The sequence below is a fragment of the Ursus arctos genome, unplaced genomic scaffold, assembly GCF_023065955.2.
Source record: "Ursus arctos isolate Adak ecotype North America unplaced genomic scaffold, UrsArc2.0 scaffold_20, whole genome shotgun sequence".
Taxonomy (NCBI): domain Eukaryota; kingdom Metazoa; phylum Chordata; class Mammalia; order Carnivora; family Ursidae; genus Ursus; species Ursus arctos.
This window is the reverse complement of record NW_026622875.1, coordinates 5,947,292-5,966,083: the sequence shown is the minus strand read 5'-3', so window position 1 is coordinate 5,966,083 and position 18,792 is coordinate 5,947,292. Positions and strand designations below refer to the sequence as shown.

Genomic DNA, 18,792 nt, shown 5'->3' with positions numbered 1-18,792 from the left:
AATGCCTTTTGCACTCTCTCTTCTTTCTTCTTTTCTAGCCTGGAAAGAGATCAAGTTATGACCACGAGGGCAGGAAAACATGCTAGGGATGGCTGCAAATGGAATGAGTCTGAGTCTCTAATGACTGCAAAAAGACAAAACAAAGCAAAGCAAAACCAAAAAAACCGCAACAAACATCATGACAACCATGAATATGGGTATCTACAGACAACTTATTAAATGGGAACAATAAGCTGATTTTTAAAATAGCGTTAATGTGATAATAATTTACATACCATGAAATTCACTTGTTTTAAATGTACAATTTGGTGATTTTTAGTACATTTTCAAAGTTGTGCAAACACCACCACAATCCAGATTCAGAAAAATTCCACCACCCTCAAAAGATCCTGTTTACCCAATCCCACTCCCAACCCTAGGCAGCTACTCATCTGCTTTCTGTCCCTGTAGATTTGCCTTTCCTGGACATTTCGCGTAAACAGGATCATACGATGTGTAATTCTTTTGCATCTGGCTTCTTTCACTTAGCTTACTGTTTTTGAGGTTTATCTGTGTAGTAGCACGTATCAGTGATTTGTTCTTTCTTATTGCTGAGAAATATTCCATCAGATGGCTCTCCCATGGTTTGTTTATCCGTTCACCAGTTCATGGACATGTGGGTTGTGTCTCTTCCATTGGTATGAATAATTCTGCTGTGAACACATACCTGTCCTTGTGAGACGTGTCTTTTCATTTCTCGTGGGTGGATACTTAGGAGTGGAATTGCTGGGTCATACCGTAAATTTATGTTTAACTTTCTTTAAAGAAACTGCCAAACTGTTTTTCAAAGTTGCTGTGCCACCTTACGTTCCCACCCACAATGTATGAGGGTTCTGGTTTTCCATATTCTCACCAATAATTATTTTGTCTTCGTGATTATACCCATTCTAGTGGTCATGAAATGGGATCTCACTCTTGTTTTAATTTTCATTTCCCTAATGATTTATGATATTGAACATTTTTTTCATGGGCTTATTAGCTCATTTTTTAATAGGTTTATCTGTCTTCTTGGTTTGTAAGAGATCCTTGTATGTTCTGGATACAAATCCTTTATCAGAAATAATATCTGCACATATTTTCGCCCAGACTGTGGTTTATATTTTTACTTTATTATTGATCAGTTTTGAAACACAACAGTTTTTAATTTTGATGGAATCTCTTTTTCCTTCTATGGACCATGCTGTTGGTGTTGTATTTAAGAATGTTTTTCTCTATCCTTTGTGTTTCTATATAGATTTTAGGATCAGCATGTCAATTTCTGCCAAAAGCCTATTGGAATTTTGAAGGGCACTGTGTTGCATCCACAGGCCAGTTTGAGGAGAATTGCCATCTTAATTATATTGCGTCATCCAACCCATGAATATAGACTGTCGCTCCGTTTATTAGGTCTTCTTTAATTTCTCTCAGCAATAATTTATAGTCTTCAGTGTATAAATCTCATACATCTTTTGTTCCTTAGTTTCTAAAGTCACTGTTTTATGGACTTTCTTCTGCTAAGTCGAAGTCCTGATTCATGTTCTAATTGGCAAATAAACTAGAAAATTAAAGGAGTAGAAGCAGACTTAACATCCATATGATATTTTTCTGTGAAGGCCGCATGCCGTCTTGGTGCATTAGATGAACGATCAGTTTCACAGAGGACAGTGGAGACGGTGATGAGAAAACCGAGTAAGCGCCTGGCACGGGGGACATCTGCACTCACAACCCGAATGAACCTTCACTTTACAGTTAGTACCAAATATGTAAAAGCCAGTAAAGCAACATCATCTGTCACAATAACTCAGTATTTATTCACTGTAATTAGTTGATCGTATATCATGTTTGTTTATAGTTGTAAATTTGCTTATTTCATATATTATCAGCATAAAGAATTTTTACCTAGTTTTACATTTATTGACCCAATGTTTTTCCCTTTAAGGAGTGTCTAGTATTCAACATGGAAAAACACTGATTTTAGCTTATTAGTTTACAAAGCATTTTCAGCTTACCATCTTATTATTCTCACAGCAGCCCTGGAGCTTCAGTAAAATAAGGGTTTTTATTATTCCCATATTATCAATGATGAAACAAAGATTCACAGACAGTAAGTGGTGTGTATAATTTTATTCCTCTATATGTGGCGATTCTGGGATTTAAAATTAGGAGTTCAGGCTCCAAATCCCTTACCCTTCCTGCTACATATATTAGTGACTATTGATCACTTCCTTAAACCCGCTAAGGACACAAGGGAAATAGAAAACTTTTGGGAGGCTTTGCAATCTAGGTAGGGAGGTAAAACCCATGAAACATGCTAGAAGTAAAGTTAGCGTGAGAGAGCCCAGGGCCCAGACACTAAGTTCTGTTGCGTCTACAGAATGCAGACAGCTCTCTGGACCTGAGGAATTGAGTAGGAAAACACAAGCTGGACGATGGAGAGGGACACTATCAGGCAGCCCAGATCTATGACACCACCCCACCCCGCCTTCAGAAGTGGAGCACTCATTCCCCCCAGCTTCTGGGAAGGTTAGCAGTCAACAGTTCTCATCTGGGAGCCTCTCTGAGGATTGCCCATGGCCAAAGAGAGCGGGCTTGCCCAAGGTCATGTGCCCTTCTGAAGGGCAGCCCTTATCTAATGCCTGGTTGATGCTGGGACATAAGGCCTGGCCTCTTTCTCCCACCTTGGGTCGACTCTGAAGGGCCAGCCCAGCCCAGCCCCAGAGCTCCCTTGCAGGATCAGCTAGGCTTTGCTGCAGCTGCATCAGAAGCCGGTGTCCCCTTCTGCCCGATATTCCGTCCTCTGGTCCCTCCCCGCTCTGCACCCCCAGGGTGCTCCTCGATCTAATTCCTGCTGCTGAGCTCCACCTCAGTCTGCTTCCTGGGGAACCAGTCTGCACCAAATGATCTCTAACGTTTCTGAGGAGCCGAAACAGCATGAACAAAAGCCTAGAGGCCAGAATTCTGAGGCCGTAGCAGAGAATAAATGGAAGAGTGTTTTATAGAAGCTAGAAAACAGGGCCCAATGGTGGAGGACTTTGAAAAACAGGATGAGGTATCAGCCTTGATGGAGAACACCCCAGAAAGCCTTAGCTGACCCACATGCCCAGTGAGAATATTGGAGCTGACCGTGACATTCCCTTGGTAAAGTGAATGTGTCACCAAGATATCGGCCCAGACCCTGAATATTTACTGCCGCATACATCTGATCCTATGAACTGTGCCCTGAAGCCGGAAAGGGAAAGTCTGAATTTAAGATCTCCCTTGCCAACTTTCTTCTTGTGTGATTTTAAAGCTTCTGTTGCTCATTTGGAAAATGGGTATGTTTTGAGGATTGAAATATTCCTAATTTCAGAGGCAATTCATTGGTATCATGTGACGGGAGGTTTCTGTGCCAGAATAACTCTGGGTGAAGCTAGGCTAAACTCAGTTCCATGGATATGTTTACTGTAGGATTTCTTAGTCTTTAATATCTTGCTGTGTCTTGTAGTCTCAAGCAGGGGGATGTAATCTAAATCATCTTACCTAAACTCCTCAGGAAGACCTTTCCCCACTCCTGCCACCTTCCAGGGAGCAGCTGCTAGGCTTGTGTCCTGCTGAAGTCATATTGAGAAACCCTGGTCCATTGCACAGGCAGTTCGTAAATGTTAAATCGGATGATATCAATTACCATGGTCTGCCCTGCCTTGACCTTCAACTAAATTAGGAATCTCTCAAAAATATGGTAAGATTTCCCACTGACTTTCGTACTCAAGATCAACATGGTCTTGCTTAATTAATTTGGCTAGGTATAATTCACTGCAAGGATACCCTCCAAATCACGACGTGTATCTTTTAAAGAATGGTACTGTCTCAAGCTTTTAGATTGGGGAGAAACATGGGTTTCCAGTGCATGCACTCTTCATGGAATGGGTAGTGGCCACCCTGTTGCGCTGAAACAGATGGTGGCTGCCTTGCAGGGACAGAGCAATGTGCTGAGAAGGGTGCTGAAGCTGTGCTTGGACTCTCTGAGCAAGTGTGCTCTGACGGATTAGTGCTATCACCCATTAGTGCGGTACTGAGACTCTAGTTTAACTTACACATTCCTTTGCCTGTTGAAGATGGTGGGAGCATAAATAAATCATAAACCATCCCAAATGCAACACGTTCAAAACTAACTCACTATCATCATCTTCTCCTCTGACTTGAGTCTGTGCCAGTACCCTTCATCTCAGGTAATGGCCTTGGCCTCCACCATCATATCCATGATAGTCATGACCACTCAGTCACCAAGCCTTGCCAATTTTGCAAATCATCCCCCTCCCCATCGCAGCTACTCCTGCCACTCTACAAATGCTATTAATTCTCACCCAACTGCTATAGCTTCTCCCACCTGGTCTTGCCCCCTCCAGTTGTGTAACCTTTAAATCCCTCCCCCAATTTACCAACCTGTCTACCTGTTCAGGTGGGTCTCCTTCTCAAACCCTCTAATGAATTCCTCAGAGTAAAGCCTAAACTCCTAAATTTGGCATTAGAGGCTTCCCATGTCTGGATCCTACTTATCTCTGGTCTCATTTCTTGCTATTTTCTTACATTCTACCAAAACCGATCTGCTGAACTGCTTAACTCATGCTGTTTTTAGCTTCCGTGCCTTTGCTGCCTTAAATGTTTCCTCTACTCTGCTCACTCTGTCCTTTACCTGCCAAGTCAACTCCTACCCGTCACTGGAGCTCAGCCATCACCTACTCCAGAAAATCTTTCTTGACCCCCCCTTTCCCAGACTTGGTTAGATGCCCTAACCAGTTGTGTGTGTGTGTGTGTGTGTGTGTAATGTCTAAATAATATAAATCTGCAATGTATAATTGTCTGTTTATGTGTCTGTCTGCACCTTGAAAGTGAGGATGTGTCTTATTTCAGCTCTGTATTCCTTGTACTATTAACATGCCTGCTTTATCTTACGCATTCAATAAACCAAGGAATGGTATGGACCAAGTGAAGTAATTAAATATGTATGATAAATAAAACTAAGCCAACAGCAGCTCATGGACATCAAGAATATAGGCCATGCTCAGGTAAAGAATTTTCTTTGTGGATTAAGAATGGTTGCCATGCATGGCTGGTAAGGTCTGAAAGGGCGAAGCGGGCAACAGGTGTCATTAGTGAAAACAGCACCAAAAAGATTCTAATAACCTTAAGTATCGTATAAAGCAACACAGACACAGAATTGTGTCTTTCTTTCCCTGAAAACGAATCAGTTTGAGAAGTGCTTAGCTGGGTTTAAAGTCACTTTCTCACTTTTGTGTGTGACCATTCTGGATATTGGCCCATATCTGTACTTCTGTGGCTGCCTTTCTAAAAATGCCTACGATTCGGCTTATTTTCTTCATGATTGCTATAAAAAGAACACCTTCTTCCTACCGATGAGATCAGATGGAAGTTACCCCAAGTGACGCTATGGTGAATAACCCAGTAGATTAAGACTTCTTCTCAGCCAGACGACAGCAGCAGAGCACTTGAGTGTAAGCTGTCGGCTCCTGGGTGAATTCCTCACCGCACTTTGGTCACTGTATTTTCTGCCAGTCATAGCCTCAACACCTCGGTTTTGAATGGCCTCGGGAATACGGTCTTCCAGACGCTTTAGTGCCCCCATTGTTTGGATTTTCTTTTTTATGCACATATATACTAACAATGGCTGCAGTCCAAGAACCAGGATTTAAAATAAACATGCAGCTCCCTCTCACTCGTCGGACGGTGAGACCGTCAGCACCTGAAGCCAGCCGAAGCCTAGACGTACACCTTGAAGTCAGACACCGCAGACAATGGTCACGAGCAAGAGTGTTTATCAAGTCCATGTACCTTTGCTCAAGCAGCACAGGTGTGTGCGCGGGGCGGGGGGGCGTTGTGTGAACGTGTCACTCAGCCTCCGATGGTGCTAAGTGAAGAAAGCGTTTTACAGCAGAGCAGTTCCTTCGGTGCTCCTGTCACAGGGTCCCCAGAGTGCTGTGTCTAACACTGATGTCCTAGGGACAGAAAGCGGCTGGAAAGCTGGGGACGATAGCGGGGTATACTTTAAAGCGGGGACAGTGACATTCTGAGATTCAAAAGTAAAGTGGAGAAGAGTGTACAAGGCTGACCACTTGTAAATGCCCTGAACGGCTCGTCATCCGCTCTTCTCTGCCGCCTCCTCTCTGATCCTTGTCAGCTCAAGTTCATATCCTCTTCCCCAGGAAGGGGCATCTTGGAGCTGTGGGCAGAGCACTGTGTGGGAGTCTGCCAGGCCTTTGCATGTGTGCAGGCCAGCCCGGGGTACAGGAATCCCTGCCACTGCCATCAGCCCCCTCGGTGCCAGGGGCTTTGCTCTCATGAACGCTGCAGCCCTCATAACCACACTATGAGGAGGCCCTGAGGCTCAAAGAAGCCAGGTGTCCGGGCAAAGGTCACTGGCCAGGATCAGGTGCGACCCGCTTAGAGGCCCCATCCGGTCTGCAGAGATGTTGTAAGTCCTTTTCCTTTCTGGCGAATTATCATTTTGTTAATGTAAAAAAGGTTCTGTGTTTCAGGTTCTTAATTTAAAAATGAAAAAAGTTTAACTGTGTGGTCCTTACCCTCTGTCTTAGTTACCTATTGCTTTGTAACCATTTACTATAAAATTTAACAGCTTAAAACAACAAACATTTATTATCTCACAGTTTCAGATGGTCAGGAATCTGGGAGCTGCTTGGCTGGGTAGTTCTGGCTCAGAGTCTCTCATAAGGTCACGGTCAGAATGTCAGGTCAGCAGTCCTCCGAAGACTTGAGTGGGTCCCCTTGCAAGTTGGCTCCTTCACGTGGCTGGGGGCTGGAGGCATCCACTCCTCACCATGTGGCCCTTTCCATACGTTGCTTGAGTGTTCTGGAACATAGTGGCAAACTTCCCCCAGTACAAGTGATTGGAGAGAAAGAGAACGAGAGAGAGAAAGAGAGAGAGTAGATATGTCTTTTTAAATATAGTCTCCACAGTAGCTGGTGTGTCGATTCTGCTTTTCTTTTCTGTAGAAGAAAGTCACTGAGTCTGGCCCTTACTCAGGGAGAAGGGAATTAGGTTCCACTTCATTAAAAGGAGAGCATCAAAGAATTTTGGACGTATTTTAAAACCACCCCACTCTCTCCACTCTTCTAAGGCAAACAAAACAAAACAGAAAAAAAACAAACCCAAACCCCAGCACCCCTACGAGTCAATCACTTTGCTTTTTCTGTTCGACTGTCACTTGCATGTCCTTAGCACCCAGCGGCTTCAGTTAAGAAAACATTCCCCACCCCTGAACTGCTTCCGAAGGAAATGGTTATTTGCATAGCAGAGAAATCTTTACTTTTCCAAGGAATTTACAGGGACTGGAAAATGTACAGATAATACAACTTGTCCTTTTGATGAAGCTCTGATTTGAGCCAGGCACTCGATCTAGAATCTGCCTCCCACTCTTTATCCTGCAGGCCAGCGACCTAAGGCAGGCCACCAGAAGGCTGAGCTGGTACCTGGGGCTCTCCCACAGATTGGTCCCCACATACTCTTCTCCTCCTGCAGCCCTAGATGAGGCCTGGGCCTCAGGTGGGGATTAGCTTCTGCCTGGTATTCCCAGCCTCCGGACAGATGGCTCAGGGCGTTAGGGCCTGGGAGCTATCTCTCCCTGGGCCAATGGATCTTGGTTGGGATCAGCCTGCTATTTCAAGGTTTGAATGAAAGCTGTACTAATTTCCCAGCTCACCTGGCAACCTGGAGAACTCTGCTGTTGGCCATTCCCAGCTCTCTGACCACACTCCAGGTGGACATTCTGTAAAAAGACTTTTACAGCTCTAGGAGGGTGACCCTATGGTTAATTCTGTCGTTTAAAGTGATTTTTTAAGAGAGCAGAACCAGTTCTAGAATCAATTGTGTTTTTACCTTTCCCCCACTGCACCAACCTTAAGAACTTCTGCCGCTTAAGTCAGACACCAAGACTAAACACTTGAAATTTTGAGTTCTTCCTATGAGAGGAAATGATTAAAACTTCTAAAAATTACAATTATATACTAGTTATGCTTAAAGAAAAATATATGGAGATATATATATCTGACGAGTTTATCAGTATAGAATATTTTAAAAGCTTTAGCTTTCATTCTGCCTGAAATTAAGTGCATTTTACCCTCACGGGGTAGAGGTAGTTACTAGAACAAAGCAACTGAAACCTGAGGAAAAGTAAGAAAAGAAAGAAAACTATGTGCCTCTCTTTGATCATTCACTCCTCAAATGTTTATTGAGGTGACGGCTACCGTTAATTTTCTAGAAGCTGGGGCAGCTTGTAAACAAAACAAAGGCCCTGCTATTCTAGAGCTGATATGACGCCAGAAGTTAAACAATAAGCAAACAAGAACATATGTAGTATTTTAAATGTGGTGAGTGCTAGGGAGGAAGGCAAAGCAGAGGTAGGGGGTAGGGAGTGTGGGGCGGTGGAGGGGGGAGGCATCAAGTAGGAATTACAAATTTAGACGGGGTGGTCAGGGAAGACCTGAATGCTAAGGCAACATTCGAGGAGAGATGCGGAGAAAGTATGGTAGCGAGTCACAGGCTCTCTGGCGTGAGAGAGCTCGAAGCAGAAGCAGAGAGTACGAAGGCCCTGAGGTAAGAGAGTGCTGAGCTTGATCAAGGATTGTTGCAGGGGCCTTTGTGACAGGGACCAAATGAGGGGAAGAACAGGTCCTGTGGGTGCCAGGAGGCAGAGGATAGAAATCTCCGCTAGCTCCAAGCAGGGCTCTGGCTTCTACAGTGAGTGAGATGAAGACTATAAGAAGGCTTTGAGCAAACCTGAGAAATGATATAATCAGATTATCTTTTAGAAGTACCCTGGGTATTTTGTTGAGAATTTACCCAGGTAAGGCAGTTTGGAAGAACAGAAGCAGAAAGTTTGGATAGAAGACCTTTGTAGTAATCCAGGTGAGAGATGGTAGTGGTCTGGAACAGAATGGTGGCAGTGGAGGTGGTGAGAAGTGGGCCGATTCTGGATGTATTTGAAGGTGCAGCCAAAGAAGACTTGCTGGTGAGCTGCAGGGTGTGAGAGGCAGGAAAGAGTCAAGGATGACCCCCAGATTTTAGGCCTGATCACCTGAAAGCTTGGAGCTGTCATTTACTGAAACAGGAAAGACTATGGGTAAAGAGTTTGCAGGAGTCAGGTGTTGGGAAGATGGGAGTTTGTCTTAGGCATAATAAATTTAAGACATCTATTAAACATGCAAGTGGAACTGGTGAGTTTGCAGTCAGATGAAGGAATCTGCGTTAAGGGATCAGTCCAAGCCGGAGGTGTAGGTTTCAGAGTCACCAGCCAAGAGACTGGATGACATTTCCAAGATAGAGAGTTCCAGATAGAGGACGAACCCGAGGACTGAGCCTTGGGTATTCCAGTGTAGCAGTGTCCACTAGAACTTTCTGTGATGGAAATGTTCTCCATGTGCTCCATCCAGTATGACAGCCACTAGACACAAGTGGCTACTGAGTACTTAAAACAGGACTAGTGCAACTAAGGAACTGAATTTTTAGTTTTTTGAAATTTTAGTTTATGTAACCACACATAACTCATGGCTACCATATTGGACAGGTTTTAACACAGGTAAAGAACCAGAAGAGAATGTTGTCTCGGAAACTGACTATAGAATAGTTGAATGGTGCTCGTAGATCTAGTATGAGGAAGACTGGGAATCGATCTTGGGATTTAGGAAGGTGTAGCCATTTCAGTGGCATGGGGGAGACCAAACTGACTGGAGAGTGTCAAAAGAGAATAAAGGGCAGAGGGAAATGTAAACAGTAAGTCTGGATGACTCTTTCGGGAAGCGTTGTGGTTGTCTAGGACAGTGTGGGAGTGAACGGACTGGGGAAATAGAGAGGAAACCAGGCAGTGCCAAGGGCGCACTTGGGGTAAGCAGTCATGAATTTAAAGGGAGTGTGATTGTATATTTTTCTCCGCCACATTTATCAGCCTGAAAAGAGGCACAGAGTAGCAAAGAGTTCAATTTAACCACAGCTGGGATTTAACTAACTGAGTATGAAGTTGGTGGTTGTAATGATGGGCCGTGGAATCTAAGGTGTGTAGGAAAGAAGGAAGGACATTATGGGACTGAGGGACTGAGGAAGATGGTCAGTGTATGGGGTGCAGGGCCTGCTGCAGTTGAAGAATTATTGGAATTAGAATACTAGAGAGAATTGACTGGAATGAGAAAACGAGATTGTTGGAGAATAAGAGGATTGACACTGAAATTTTGGAGGTCAAGACGTTGTTGGTGATGGCAAGGTCAGGCTAGGACCGTGGGACTTGGTGTCACTAAGATAGAATGGAAGAGGAAGGAAGTCAAGGAACTTAAAGGCCAAGATATTGGAGGGACGTCTAGCTGATATGGAAATCCTCAAGAATTAGAACTCACGTCAGAGAGTGACTCTTCAAGGCATGAAGCAGGTAAGCTGGGAGGAGGCGACTGCAGCTAGGAGGGCTGATTAGGGGTGATATCAGGAGTCTCATGGTAGAAGAGTCAGAGCAGGGTGTTAGGGAGGAGCAACGATTGTCCGGAAGCAAGAGAGGAACAAGGAAGACCCTTTCACCTATCCAGTAGGCCCTTGGCAAGAGGGAGGTGGGAGAGAAAAGAGCCACCCCTTGAAAGTGCTGTAGGGGAGACAGGGCCTTCAGGCTCCTGTGAGACCCAGACAGTGAAGAGAATGTTCCAAGAAGACAGCCCCCTGGAAGGCCTGTGGAGGACTGAGGGGCAGGGGTCTGAGGAGGACGGCATCTAGAACACCATAGAGGAAGGCCCTTAGAAGGATGAGCAGTGCCTGGGAGTTGAGGGGGCATAACTAAGGGTGACAGTCCTTATGGTAAGGCTGGCTGGTCTCCCAGACAAATAGTGGAGGGGAGACTGCCAGTGTTGAAGGCAAAGGCAGAGTTCTGGGGTGTTTGAGCTGACAGCAGTGGGGGCGAGTGGTCTTCAGCAGAGGATATGCGTCAGAAAAGAAATCCCATCCAGAAATCCCATTCGAATACCCCATATCTGCATCCCTTAACCTGCCCTTTCTAAACTCAAAGCAGTTAAGCTTACACTCATCACTGGCCTCAGTAAGCGTCTGTGGTTCGAGTATAGAATCCGTCCTATGCTAGAGCGAGAAAGACCGGTGACAGCGTCAGGCCTGCTCTGGGCCCAGCAGCGGGCATGGGTTGGGTGCTTCATAAAGGTAATTTTCCTCCTCTCCCTCTCAGCAACCTCTCCAGGTTCGTCTCCTACACTCCTCCCTGCTGAAGGAGGTTATGTCTTTCCATTGGTATTCACATGCCAAAAGTCAGAGGTCCTTTTTTCTTCCAAAAGCAAGAGCCCATTTCAAACAAAATGACTGTATGTCCATTACCCTTCTCTCCCCCTTTCTTCCCCCCAGGGCGAGCGTCACGGGCATGTAACTTCTAAAGTCACACAGGGCTCTTGGCTTCACGCTCTGCTCTTGCCATCCTGAAGTTCTTCATTTTTGAACGAAGATTCCCATTTTCATTTTGCACAGGGCCCTGCAAGGCGTGTAGCTGGCCCGGAGCTTATTCCAGCCCCGCCCAAAAAACTAGTAACAGGTAAACTGTGACCCTGGTGGGGTCAGCTCATTTGATTTATTATCCCATCAATGTGTCAACATTTTCGTGATGAAGGGGATTTTGAAAAATAATGAAAAACACCTTAACCCTATCATTTGTAAATAAGAAAATAATTGAGTTCATCTAAAACCTATGAACTCCCAGTTTTTAATCTCTTTTTTTCCACCTGAGGAACTAGCATCACTTTCAGAAGGGTTCTTCATTTATTGCCATTACCTCCACGTATTAATACGTTGAAAATCTCAAAGTTATTCTTAACTCCAAGTGAAGCATGACGGAATTATTATTGTTCATGCCAAAGAGAAGATCGACTCCTTCCCTGAGCGTGTTTCATGCATGTAGGAGCTCTCCCCTTGTCTTTACAGAAGACGTCCACTTCCTCTGTGCGTACGTTCGAGAGCGGTAGCCTTGGGTAAGAAAGGGGTGATACGGGCAGGGCAGGACAAGGATGCATGACAGACAGAATCATCATCAACCTGGGGGCAGACAGCAGACCTGCCTCATTGTGCTCACCGTCTGGGGAAAGCAAACCCCTCCACAGACTAAGCCACTGAACCTGGATCGTGGTGACGGGTGTTAAATGAAGAGTCCACATGGGCTTTCTAGATTCAGCAGTGCCAGACGTGTCCTGGATGCACGCTTGACCCAGATTCTAGATGAATTTGTCACCAAGACCGGGCAGGCAGGTACCTGAAGCACTGACAACGTAGTAGTACTTGTACCGCGGAAATCGGTCAGTGATGCCGTGCGACGTAAGAGCTGGTACTTTCTACGGAGAGGGAGCGTTTGGACAGAGACTCAAGCCACAGCCAGCATTTCTTCTTTAAACATTAGAACCCTTGCTGGAAAGCCGCAGCCTAAATTGTAGCTTATTGCTTGTTTTCTAGCCATCATTTTTGTTTGTTTTCTTCTAAGAAAGTAAACATGCTAAAAAAAATATTTTCTTGCCTTTTGTCCTCCAGCCTAAACCTCCCCAGTGGGCACATTTTAAAGTTACCAGGCTTTCACAGGCTCAGTTCAGCTTCCTACTGGTCATTTGACATCCTATTCTTTTGATGAGAAAACGAGCTGGAACACTAGCATTCCTTCCATGTAAGGATTCTGACTTTTTACTCTCACCAGTATCTTTCTTTGGGGTGCACAAGTGGACGATATCAAATTATTTGCTGTGTTGCCAGCCTGTCCTATAGAGTCAAGAATCCATTACACAAGGTAGCCAATTGAGAAGGGGGAAAACACATTAGGCTGGTTTATTTCTCCTTACTGATTTTGAATTAAATCGGGGGCGTAGCGGATTCAGCTTAGTACGTGTTAACCTTATATGGGGAGCTGTAAATGATGATTTGCCCTCAGGTTCAGCTGGCTCACTCAGCCCTCCCCGTGAGACACACCAGTAAGGTGAGGGGGCCCCGCTGGGCCTGCCAAAGCTACAATTCACAGCGAGGAGGGAAATGTTGCCAAAAGGCCTCACCAGGTTTAGCTCGCAAGCTGGCAGTCAGCCATTCGCTGTCCAGGTGAGGCTTCACTGTCTTGAGATGATGAGTTGGGCTCTTGACCAGCTTTACCGAGATAGCGAATTGAGCTAATACCAGCGGGGATCAGGCTTGCTTTCTGCCCTGGAGCCCAAGGCTCTGACGTGAGGGAACTTCGAGAATGTCATGCATTCATCCAAATATTTGTTGAACACCTACCATATATGCCTGGCTCTGTGCTGTATGCTAGATATGCAATGGTAGACTTCATAGATATGCCCCTGCTTTCTCAGGGACCATACAGTCTAGTGGAGCAAGTCAACATTACAAATCCCACAAATATCCAATAGTTACAAATTGTGGTAAGGGCTAAGAAAGAAAACATGATGTGCTGACTACATTTGAGGCAGGACTTTATTTAGATTGGGGGCTAGGGAAAGGCTTCCAACTTTAAGCAGAAGAAGTTACTTGGGCAGAGAGGAAGGCATGGTCAGGTTGAGAAATGCCGCATGCTAGGGCCCTGAGTCAGGGGCAAGCTTGGCTTTTCTAGGAAACTGAAAGGCAGCCAGTAGGCCCAGAGCGAAGTGAGCAAGATTGTGAGTGGTGCAAAGAAGTCCGGAGCGTATATCAGGACCTGGAGCCCCAGGGAGAGGGAATTGTTATTTCATGCTAAATGTTTCATCCTAATGTGGTGCTGGGAAACCACCAGGAGTTTTAGACCAAAATGTGACATAATCTGATTTATGTTTTTAGAAGTACTTTTCATTCACAAAGGGTAAGGCTGCAAGCACTTAATTTTTTATAACAATTTGGGAACTAAATCAAAAAGCATAAAACTATCAAAACTATCGAACAGGGCAACCAGGTGAGTGAATGAGGCTTCATTTCTTTTAAAAGGATGCTTTATAAATGTGTGCCATTTAAAATTAGGGCCAGAGGTCTGATCAAGAGAGCTCTGCTGAAAAGATCGCTTCTGTCCTTTGGAACATGAATTTGATGTTAAAAACCTCAAAACAAAACACAAGTATCTTCAACCATCAGGATAAGTCCCCACTGCTGTCTGTAAAGCTGATGTGGAAAGTTAGCTCGCTGCTGTTCCTCACAGTTACACTGGAAGTCAGAGGCTGTGCGAGAAAGAGAGGACACGTTGGTCTCTGGTCATAATGGATTGTATTTCTTTTCCTGGGATTTCTTCTTCTCCTCCCCCTCCCCCTCCCCCTCCCTCCTCCCTTCTCCTTCTTCTCCTCCTTCTCTTCTTGACTGTTAAGAATGAAAACAGGCCAACTCTATGGTCTCAGATGGAGGGAGAGGAGAGGTATCAGAGTGAGGTGGAGAGGGATTCTGCCACGCACTGGACCTCAAAAAAACTGCTCGTTCCTATCTTGACTTTCTCAATAAATAATGAAAATGCCGGGGACTTATAAATGAACGTTTTATTGGCCTTGCCTATGTTTCTGAAAGAGGCTCTCTTCGCTATTCGGAGAGGAAAACTGGTTTAAGTTAGGGAGTTTTAGAAGAGTCGGGATTAATGCACAGATTACCTTGCCTGCTTACGAATAATCCCTGATGGATTTTAAGCCTCCTCTTCGAGAATGAGTCCTCTCACTCTTCACTGTCTGGAGGAGCATAATTTCCTAACCAGTACCTTTATACACAGAAAGAATTTATTTCAAGAAGATGGGAAACTTTCTTAATTCAATAGCTTTAAGATAAAGTAAGTGTATGAAATCATTAAATGACATTCTAACATCTTTATTACACTTCAGAACAACTTTTTAGACCAATGTTTGCTTTCCTACCCTTTAGCAAATAAAAGTCATTCCAACACCTCTTTTGAAAAGTGACTGTTAGGAAGATTGTAAATTCCAGATTGTTGCCTCACTGGCCCCAGAAAAGCTAGTTGGGAGGGTAGTTCTTAAGCACTAAATGCCATTATAACTAATAGCATCTCTACGTTACTCTGGTATTGAGAGGGGGAAAAAAACAATAAGATTTAAGTACCACCAAAGAATTTTAATAGAATTTTAATAGTTCCTTAGAGATTACGTTAATAGCGTTTAATCATAAATTATGCCTCTTTCCTGTGTTCGGTGACACACACTAGGAAAATATGTCAGTTGATGAGCAGTTTCCAGAAGAGATATACTACATAAATTATGTTTCTTTTTTCATCATTACTTTTATTCTTTGAAATAAATCTTTTGAAAATGGTGGCTAATTTTCATAATAAACTAAAATTTCATCACAAACTAATAAGCAAATGTGTGTAGCTTTTGAAATATTTTTTCTGCAGTGTAAAAAAGGGAAAAAAAATCAGTGCCTTTATCTTTATTACGTTTATATAAGGAAGACCTTGAACTGAAATCTAATAGTTTTTTGCTGACTCGCCCAATGCTAATATGTGCCGTGATATTAATTTTATTGTTGTTGCTCATTTGGAAACCTCAGGATATAAAATAAACTTAATTTTAAATGACAGCTATTTGACAGCCTGAAAGTAGTATTGGGGATAGTGGGTGCAGGAAGATGACAGTTTCTGAGTCCAAACATTTCATGTAGATTAGAAAGTGGAGGCTCCTATTTTTTAAAAATATTTATTTATTAATTTTAGAGAGAGGGCACATGCGACTGGGAAGAGGGGCAGAGGGAGAGGTTGAGAGAGAGAGGATCTCAAGTAGACTCCCCGCTGAGTGCAGAGCCCCACTGGGGGTTCGATCCCAGAATCTGGAGATCATGACCTGAGCCAAAGTTAAGAGTTGGCCACTTAACCGACTGAGCCACCCAGGCATCCCAGAAAGTGGGGACTCTTAGATGTGAAGCTGTTGCCTTGTGAATTTGCTTAGCAAGAAACACAGTTGAGCCCAGAACCCAGTTCTGTGACTCCTGGTCCAAGGCTCCGTCAGTCCAGAACTATCAATGATAGCCTAGGTTGTAACCATGGATGTATTAGCATTAGTGTAACTTTAAACTCTGTCATTAATGTAACTGGAGACTTAGGTATTTATGTTTATAATTGGTATTAAAAATATCATGGAAAGGCCAATAAAGCAACAAAACACACTTTTTTTTATAAAAATTTTTTATTATGTTATGTTAGTCACCATACAGTACATCCCAAGTTTTTGATGTAAAGTTCCATGAGTCATTACTTGCGTATAACACCCAGTGCACCATGCAATATGTGCCCTCCTTACTACCCATCACTGGCCTATCCCATTCCCTCACCTCCCTCCCCTCTGAAGCCCTCAGTTTGTTTCCCAGAGTCCATAGTCTCTCATGGTTCATTCCCCTTCTGTTTACCCCCTCTTCTTCTTCCCTTTCTTCTCCTATCGATCTTCCTACTTCTTATGTTCCATAAATGAGTGAAACCATTATTTTTGTTTTCGAATGCTTTTCGTAATTGGAACCGGTTTAAAAACACAGTCGTCCACTAGAGGTCACCTTTCTTCAAGATGAGGGTCAGTCCCCTTCCCTAATGCTCTGCTAACCTGATTTTAAATCAAGCACCGCCGCCTTGGAGAAGTGAACAGCCTTTTCTGTCATGGGGGAGATGGGGGGGAATTCCACGTGGTGCTGTGGCTACACGCTCTTGTATTGGTAGGTAAAGCTGTCTGGGCTACTGAAAAACCTGGAGGGACCGAGGGAGATTGTGCCCCCTGCCTGCCCTGCACGCGCACACACACACACACACACACACATATACACACACGCACACTTTGTGCTAGTTCTGGCTTGACTCCTCTTGACAGACCAACTTATTTGTATTTGAAAGTCTTGTGTTAGCCCTGGCAGGTTTATACTACCTTTCACTTTCCTGCCACTGCTCTCTGTGACTCCAAAGGCTGGGAAAAAAAAGAAAATGGTCCTTAAAAACTGACATAAATTTGGGATGAAACCATGTAGACTTCACCGAAATTTATCTGAGTCAGTTACTATTTTTCTACAGCCTGCGAGTTTCAGTCAGCATTGGCCAGAAAATACTATGGGGAGAGGACTAGGACTGTGTCCAATAAACAAGCACTTTGGCAGATTCTATTGAAATATAAACCATCACATTATTCTAGAAGGAGAGGGAGGCTGCCTGCTATAGCACTGCCTGACGCATCAGGTTTCAAACTGTGTCTGTAGAAACCCAGGGTTGCAGGAGATATTTTTAGAGGCTCCCTTGCACCTGTTCTATGAGCTGCTAAACACCTCATCCCCAGTCCCCCCCAAAAGTCAAATTGGTGATTAAAGAGATGTGAAAATAATTCTGAATATAGATGTAAATGAGATTGTCTATGAGACCTTGGGCTTTTGGAGAAGAGTGGTCCTGAAAAACTGTGGTAAGAAGAATATAACATTTCAGCCCAAATGTAGTGATTTCTTCCTTAATATCTATGCAAAGTATTTTGCCCCACCCTCTTTTTGACATCAGCATATGAATTTATCCCTCCAGGCTAAGTAGTCTTGTATAGTCCTTAAAACTGAACTTGTAAATGTGTCATTGACCGTGTACGTGGTACCCCTGGACTGGTCTTACTGAAAAGTCATGCCTGTGCATGTCCAAGAAGGAAAAATTATCTGAGATGCCCACGGGGCCCAGCACGGTCAGGTCAGGTCCATCCACTGGGCACATTTCCTCATCAAGCCTAGCAGGTGGACTGCACAATGCCAGGTGAATGCCCCACACCTCAAACGAGCAGGTCCGGTTCTAGAGAGATGAGCTGTTGGAAGCTTGGGCACTCTGTCTTTTCTTCTCTGTTCTTATGCCAAATGCGAGCAGTTGCTACATATTGTTAGTAAGTCAATCTGGAAATAAATTTCTTATTACTTTGCTTTCAAGCTTCTAGATATGTTTAATGAAGAATATCAGAGATTGCAACATAAGCTATTAAAAAGGCTTGCTACCATTTCCATCTACTTATCTGTGTGAAACCAGGTTCTCTTGATGTGCAAACAAACTCAACAAATGTAAAAATATAGTTGGAACGAAACTTTAGCTGACATCTATAAATTCTGTTTCCAAATATTTATGTACAAGAAAACAGCCTCATGTTCTCAATAAAAGATACAATTGGTAAATATTATAAATTCGAACTAAAATATCTTATGTTGCTCTAAAAACACTTCTATTATTTTGCATATCAGTTTTCATTTTAAAAGAAGATTCTAATACTTCAAAAAAGAAAAGAAAAGGTGACCACCATTGATTCACACTATAATTTGCTCAGGACATTATTTTTTAATACCTGAAACAAAGGTAACCAGGGTCAGAATAGTCAAAACTTCTGAGTAAATTAGTTTGCAATGGTTTGTAAGACTCTCAGACAAGTTCTTTATTTATAGTTACAAGGATAAAAAAAATTATAACCCATCTCATTTTTATACTTCTCTCACTTCCCATTTCTGGGCCTCAGAACATGTGGGAATATTCTGATACCAAGCATTCTCTCTGTCATGTGAGAAATGACCTTGATGCAACAGGAGCCTCTAAGCCCATCACAGGCACTCTGTCCCAGAAGTCACAGACCAAATTAACAGGCTCAAATCATAGCTCACTGAATCATTTTAAAATGCATATCAAAAAACAAGGAAAAGGGGACGCATTGACATACGTAGGATACAGTGTAGGCCCATACTACCTGGATTGTAGCTTATATGATATTTCTATGTCCAGCCTTCCTGCCACAGCCACCTTCCCTGTCAATGATAAGGCTGTG

General features: G+C 43.6%; 1 protein-coding gene and 1 long non-coding RNA gene across 5 annotated transcripts in view; both read left to right on the top strand.

Moving 5' to 3' along the window:
• Window positions 1-18,262, top strand: part of LOC130544423 (uncharacterized) — a 30,257-nt gene extending 11,995 nt beyond the window's left edge. Inside the window, exon 2 of the long non-coding RNA XR_008960695.1 lies at window positions 39-18,262. This is a non-coding gene — a long non-coding RNA (uncharacterized LOC130544423). The remainder of the gene's footprint in view (window positions 1-38) is intronic.
• Window positions 1-18,792, top strand: part of SCHIP1 (schwannomin interacting protein 1) — a 144,443-nt gene that overhangs the window by 65,330 nt on the left and 60,321 nt on the right. The gene's annotated exons all lie outside the window — the stretch shown is intronic.